The sequence below is a fragment of the Tupaia chinensis genome, unplaced genomic scaffold (assembly GCF_000334495.1).
Source record: "Tupaia chinensis unplaced genomic scaffold, TupChi_1.0 Scaffold000049_1, whole genome shotgun sequence".
Lineage (NCBI taxonomy): Eukaryota > Metazoa > Chordata > Mammalia > Scandentia > Tupaiidae > Tupaia > Tupaia belangeri.
This window is the reverse complement of record NW_006159507.1, coordinates 781,745-788,372: the sequence shown is the minus strand read 5'-3', so window position 1 is coordinate 788,372 and position 6,628 is coordinate 781,745. Positions and strand designations below refer to the sequence as shown.

Sequence of the window (6,628 nt, the reverse complement as noted above, 5' to 3'; positions counted from 1 at the left end):
CCCCCCTCCCCTACTGCAGGGCTGGGAGTGCAAGAGCTCTGGGTCTTGGCAGGAAGTACCCCTCCACACATACACACACACGTGCGCGCGCACGCACACGCACACACACCCCGTCCCACTTCGCAGTTCCCTGGGGTCCCGGAAGGCTCTGTGACTCCCACTTCAATCCCACTTCTCTCCTCCCCAGAGAAACGGAGGCCCTTCCAGTTTGTAAGCGAAATCTGGATGGGGCTGCTTTGATCAAATCCCCCTTCTTGAACCCAGAGACCCGCTGACGCTTCCTGTGCAACACCTTGTCCTTGGCAGAAAGATGATGCCCACAAGCTTTGAGCAAGGGCAGGGGTGCATTTTCCAGCATGCACATGCGCTGACACCACAGGGGCTGTTAGTGGCTGCCTCACCATGAAGTTGGCACACGATCGAGGGTGGATGCAGGCCGGTGGAGGACTGGCCAAGGGTCAAAGGCACCAGCGAGGCCAGGATGGCCATCATGCCACTCTTGCTAACACCCTGTGGCCTGAGCCGCCATCCACACCGCTGAGTCACGGGCCTCTGTGAGCCTGCTTCCCCTGCACTGAGGCTGAGCGCCTGCCCTTGGGCTGCTGTGAGGATTTGGTGAAGGGAGGTTTGTTAGCAGTGTCACCTGATCTGTCCCTGTGGGCACATTCTATCAGGGATACAAAGGTTCTCCAAACTGTCATGTGCTCATCCCAACTGCCAACAAATTGTCTTTTTTTCCTTTTTTTAGGTTTCTGTCATAGAGTGCATCGGGAGCCCTCATGGGAGAGAGACAGGGAGAGACAGAGAGAGAAAAGTGAGAAATCACTCTCCAGGTGGAATGGCCACTCTGCAATCCTTTCTCCTCTTGGGGTCTTTGGGCATGCGCATACACGTGCCTGGCATGATTTTCAAGCTGCTTTGTCTGGGTCTCGAAATGCAGTCGACGATGTGGGAGTCCAGGACCTTAACCATCAGGCCACCTTTTGACCCCGAATGTCTTGGGTCTTTCTCCACGGTTTAGAGAAACCGCAGGCCTTGCTCCACTCTGCTCCTTCTGTCTGGGCTTATCCCATGGGACCAGCAGTTAGTGTAATGGCTATGTCACTGGACTCTCATGTAGTTGACTGTGGTTCGAGTCCCGGATCCAGTGGCTTAAACTCACGCTGGGCGTGTGTGCGTGTGTGCCCAAGATCCCGAGAGGAGAATGGAGGAGAAGGGATTATGGCGTGGCCATCTCCCCTGGGGGGTGATTTCTCCCTTTCTGTCTTTTTGTCTCTGTCTTTCTGGTGAGCGCACGTGCCCTACAGCAAAAAGCTCTCCTCTGGATGGGAGGGGACACCTGTGGCCTCCCTTGCCTGCTCCCTCACCAAGTGCCAGGACCCGAGCCAGGAGCTTTAATCACACGAGTGTAGGCTCTTACCTAGGAGGCGGGCATCTCATGAATGTGTCACTGCAGAGATGAGGGCACTGAGGCTCTGACAAGTCATGGCCCCCACGACTGGGGGCCAGCAGGGGTGTAGTGGTTATGGTGCTGGACTCCCACATGGCCCACTGTAGTTCGAGTCCTGCACTCAGTGGCTTGAAAACCACACTGGGTGCACGTGCGCGAGTGACCAAAATCCCAGGAGGAGGATGGTGGAGAAGGAACTGTGGCATGGCCATCCCCTCTGGGGAATGATTTCTTACTTCCCCTCTCTCTGTCTCTCTGTTTCTCTCCAGCGAGCACACATATCCTATAGCAAAAACCTTAATTTAAAAAAGAAAAAACAAAGCTCATGACTGGTCATAACTAAAAATCCCAGAATCAGGCCCGTCAGTGGGATTCGAAGTCACGCCTCTTTGATTCTTGCATTTACTGTCTCCTTGGACCACTGGTCCCTGGGAAGGGGAGGGAGGGATCTGGACCTTGCAGTAACCCAGGGACGGGGTCTTTGGTCTCCACTTTCTGTGAGCAAGCTTTTGAAAGGTCTTTGGGGGTGGGGAGCAGCAGGCAACAGCCCCTGGCTGGGAGACATCTTTATTCCTGTGTTGTATGAGCACAAGAGTGGAGCCAGAAATTAGCTAAAGCCCTGGTTTTCTCAAACTCTGGGCTGCCACTTTGGCCTCTGGGATGAAGGTGCGACAATGAATGCAGAGATTGGGGTGACGCGAGGCCAGGAGCCGTGGAATGAATGCAGCAAACCTCAAGAAGCCAGGGAGGCCAGGAAAAGGGTTCTCTCCGAGAAGACGCCTTGGTTTTAGCTCAGCGAGACCCATGTTGGACGCGGACATCCCCGAACTATAAGGTAATAAATCTGTTGCTTTAAGCCACTAAATTTGTGCTGATATGAAAAAGTAGAAAAACAGACACAATCTCTAAGGCAACTTTTCAAAAGGAAAGCATTTCTTTCCCCAGGTCCTGGAGCTTCGGTTTCCTTCTCTCAGGCCATGCTGCCCAGCTTGTGTCACTCCCTAACCCCAGGCGGTGTCTCAGGGACCCCATCCATTTGGCCCTCTCCTGCGCCCTGCCGGCTCACTGCCAGCGCGGCTTCATCTGTCAGGATTAGGGCTCCTGGCTGGGCTGACTCAGAGGCAAGTCATGCTGCATTAATCCCCAATTAAAACGTTAATCAAAAACGGATCCAGTCATTAGCCAGCCCAGGTCCTGGCATGCTGGATGTCCGAGAGGGGCTGCACCTGCCCGGGGCATCTGTCTTTCTCAGCCGCCCACTGTCTGTCCTCCATGCAGTCCTACCACCTGGCCCAAGTCCCCGGGGTGGGGGTGGGGTGCACGATGTGCTGGGAGCTGGGCATGTCCCTCCATCCCTCCCTGTTCCCGATGAGAAGTGTCATTGTCTCTCCCCAACTCCATGAAAAAGACAGGCGGCTCCTGGAGCCTCCCCGCTCTGATGCTGGCAACGTAACACCCAGAGCGCGTTTGCCTTCTACCAGGAGGTATTTGGGACCCGAGTCAGAGACGCTTTTCTATTTGCTTCCCTGTTGTCCAGAATTTGGAACCCTGGCTCAAGCACAGGAGCAGGCTTGGGGCAGCAATGGGGACCTCCGGAGAGCAGAGAGGGAGACGCCTGCTTACACAATTCCTTGGGAGCAAGAGCAGGGCTGCAGCTGTCACCTGGCTGGGGAGGTGCAAAAGTCACCACAGGTCAGGGGACAATCTCGGGCACCATTTGGGTTCTATCCATAACAAGTTCACTGTCTGTTTTGATTCTGTTAATCGAATGCAGTGTGCAGGTAAGAAAAATGGCCAAGGGTCTATCGAGTGATTGCAGCTAGACGCTTTCTTGCTCTCCCTTTTCATCAGCTCTGTACAGAGGGCCTTTGCTAGCTGCCATTTTCTACTCCAAGGCTCCATTTCTGGGTTTCATGAATCAAAGGAGGGTAGGTTTATTACCAGACCCCTGTACCTCTGGCGACAGGAAAGGCCAACATGGGCACGTGTTAGGAAAGGGGACGTGGAGAAAGGGCAGCCGGTCAAGAAACCTCACAGGGGGTCCTGGGGGTGAATTCCTGAGTCCTGGCCTGAGCCACGGAGTTCCCGGGAGGATCTTCCTCACGTCTTGCCAGAGCCTGGCTGTGTGTCTGGTGCTGAGAACTCGGAGTGGCTCCCAGAGCCGCCCCGTCAGGCTCCGGTGTGCCGGCAGCCCAGGCTCTCAAGTCTCGGGAGAAGAAGCAAGGTTGACTTGTTTCCACTCGCAGCTCCCTGTGGGCTAGCGTGTCCCACGGCAGGCATCTTTCCACTGGAATGGGCTGGCTTAGAGAACGGCTGGTGGGGCAATCCCAGGGGGCCTCCTTGCTTGTCTTCCAGACCTGCCTCCCCTCCCTCCCCACTCAGCAGGTGCTTATCAGAGCCCCCAAAGCCAGGGACACACAGGGAGAGCTCTGGTGCAGTGCAATCGGAGACAGCCACCCCAAGAAGACAGCGTGTCCGGGCTGCGTGCTCCCCCTACCCCAGCCCAGTCTCTGGCAGAGCTGAGCTTTCCTTGGTGAGGCACCCTAGTGACTCCAATTGCAGTCATGTGTGCGGGTACCAAATATACCCAGCGAGTAAGCCTCTGCTCCGATTGTAGTGAGGGCAGCCCCCCACCCCCACGCTCCGTGATTCAGGCCCTCCTCTCACCCCCTGACTTCTCTCAGGCTCTGAGCAGTGAGGATGACTGTCTCCTGTCTCATCTGCCTGGATGGCTTTGGTGCCTGGCCCCTCGGAGTACTTAAGAATAGCAAGTGTTTAAGGAAATGCCTACTGGAGCCGGCCCGTGGCGTGGTGGTTGAGGCGGCTGGAACTCACATGGCCGACAGCACAGTTTGAGTCCTGGAATCGAAAAACACACCAGACATGTGTGTGAGCGTGCCCAACATCTTGAGAGGAGAATGGAGGAGAAGGGATTATAGCACGGCCATTCCCTCTGGGGGTGGAGGGTGTGCTTTCTCACTTCCCATCTCCCCAGCAGGCATGTGCAGACTCCATAGCAAATTAAAAAAAAAAAAAAGCAACAAGAAAATGCCTGCTAACTGGGCACCCTATCATAACAAGCTCCACTGGTGGGAGCCTGCATTCTGCCTGCATCCGCACTCCTCCATCAGCCCCACCCATTGCCACCTCCCCTAGGAGCTTTGAAAGACTTTTTCTACCTACCAATTCCAGCCTCCCACTCCCCTTGAGAATGAATGCACTAAATGAACCAGTGAAGTTCTGCCGGGTCCCACCCCTTTGACTTGCTGCTCTCTTCCCAGCATGGAGAATCAGTAAATGTTTCTTAAACCAATGGGTGGATGTTGAGCCCTTCATACTGGAGTTGCCCACAGTAGGTGCCTGACTGATCTTTGCTAATGAATGAACTCTCTTTTCCTCGCCCTTCCAAAGTCTCTGACCTGTCGGGCTGAGCCCCTCGCAGGCATAGAACCCCTGAAACTGGAGAGACCATTGACCTCCCTACCAGATACTGGGGCGTCCAGGGAACTGTCTTGGTAGCCCCAACACCCAGCACATAGTAGGTGCTCAGTAAACGCTTGTCGAGTTGATAGTTAAGGAATGACTCAGTGAGGCCCACTGGAGGGGACGCTCCATCCGTGCCTAAGGACAGAGTAAACGCACGAGTGACAGACGCCACCCTCCCTCCTCCTGGCATCCACGAGGCTGCGAGAAACCTCCGCCCACAGTCAGGATGCACCCCAACCCCCTCCCCCCACCGGGTCACCGCAGCGGAGAGCGTCCAGCACTTCGCGTCCGCGGGACCCCTCTGGAGGACCAAACCTAGACGCGTCCCGTGGCGGTGCTGAGCGCGCTCCACGCCGCTGCCGGGGATGCCTCTGGGTCCTCTGCCTCCCTACCGGAGGTTTCAGGCTCCTGCAGGGGAGTCCGGGGCCACCGCCACGTGCTGCTTCCCGGAGCCCGAGTTTGCAGGCGCAGGGTCCGGTCCGCGGCTCGCCCGAGCCGGGAGACGCTGCAGCGCGCAAAGTTCCCACCTTAAGTTGCCGTCGCTGCGTCCCTGCCTCGGAGTTGGCCTGGCCGCGGCTTCAGTCCCCTCCGCTGCCGGCGGGTCCGGGGCCAGGACGCGAGAAGGGCTGGAAGCCGCCCGGGGCGCGCGCTCTGCTTCCCGGTGCCAGGGTGGAAGTTTGGCCCCGGAGTCCTGTTCAGCTCCAGCACTCGGACCCAGGACCGCCCCGCCTCTGCCTCCCGGTCCCCGCCGGGCTCCAAGTGCGCCGGCAGCGCAGCGCTGCAGCCGCCGAGGGAGGGAGCCGGGGCAGGAGGAGGGAGCGAGGGAGGGGACTGAGCGCGGGGCGGGGAGAGTGGGCGGGCGGCAGAGTGCGGCACCGGTCTCGCCCAGCTGCCGGGATCGTGGCCACTGCAACGCCGGCTCCGTGCGTCCGGGCTCCCGAACCTCGAGTCCAAGGTCCCTGGCTCTACCGCTGGGCAGCGCTCCGCTCCGAGCGTTCCAGAGCCCCAGCCCCGGACACGCGCGCCAAGTGCCCCCTGACATCCCGTCTCTTCCCTTCCTCCTTTCTCCTTCCCCGTCCTAACCATTCCCTCCTGCCCTGGCGTCGCTGCCCCTCTGCCCGCACAGCGCCAGCCTCTAAGGTCCCCGAGATCCGGATGGCGCTCCATGTCGCGTGCTCTCCGCGGCGGTCCAAGGGCACGGTGGCTCAGGATCCCCTGGCCTCACTGCCCCAGTGTCGTTCTTTCCACATCCTGGGGACCACACTGTCTCTGTCTCGGGCCTTTTCCTCTTCCTGGAGAAAGAAGGGCACCGCTGCTCCGGGGCCCCTCGCCTACTGCCCAGGGTCTGCGCTTGCCGCGTCCTTCCGGCCCTCCACGTGCTGCTGCCCCGGAGCCGCACGCTCCAGGCAAGCGTCTCTGTCCTGGGGATGCACCGCGCCATAGCGCCTGCCTTTTCCTCTGGCAGCAAGAGCGCCTTGCCCCTGGGCTTCTCTGGCTGCAGCGGCCTAGGGGTCACGGGTATCCTGCTGCTTCTTAGGGGACAGCATGAGCCACGTCCAGGTCCGCGTGCCCCGCATCCTGAGTCTGAGTGGTCCAGATGCTCACACCTCCCGGCGGACGCGGGCAGACGCGGGGCACTGGGCCCAGGTCCTGGGTTCTCTGGGTCCTGCTCCAAGTGCGCAGGCAGCCTGC

General features: G+C 58.7%; 1 protein-coding gene across 1 annotated transcript in view; it reads right to left on the bottom strand.

Annotated features, from left to right (window-relative positions):
- KCNG1 (potassium voltage-gated channel modifier subfamily G member 1) overlaps window positions 1–5,711 on the bottom strand; it is a 20,734-nt gene extending 15,023 nt beyond the window's left edge. Inside the window, 1 exon segment of the mRNA XM_006141263.2 lies at window positions 5,464–5,711. The gene's annotated coding sequence lies outside the window, so the exon portion shown is untranslated.
- Window positions 5,712–6,628: the final 917 nt, after the last annotated feature.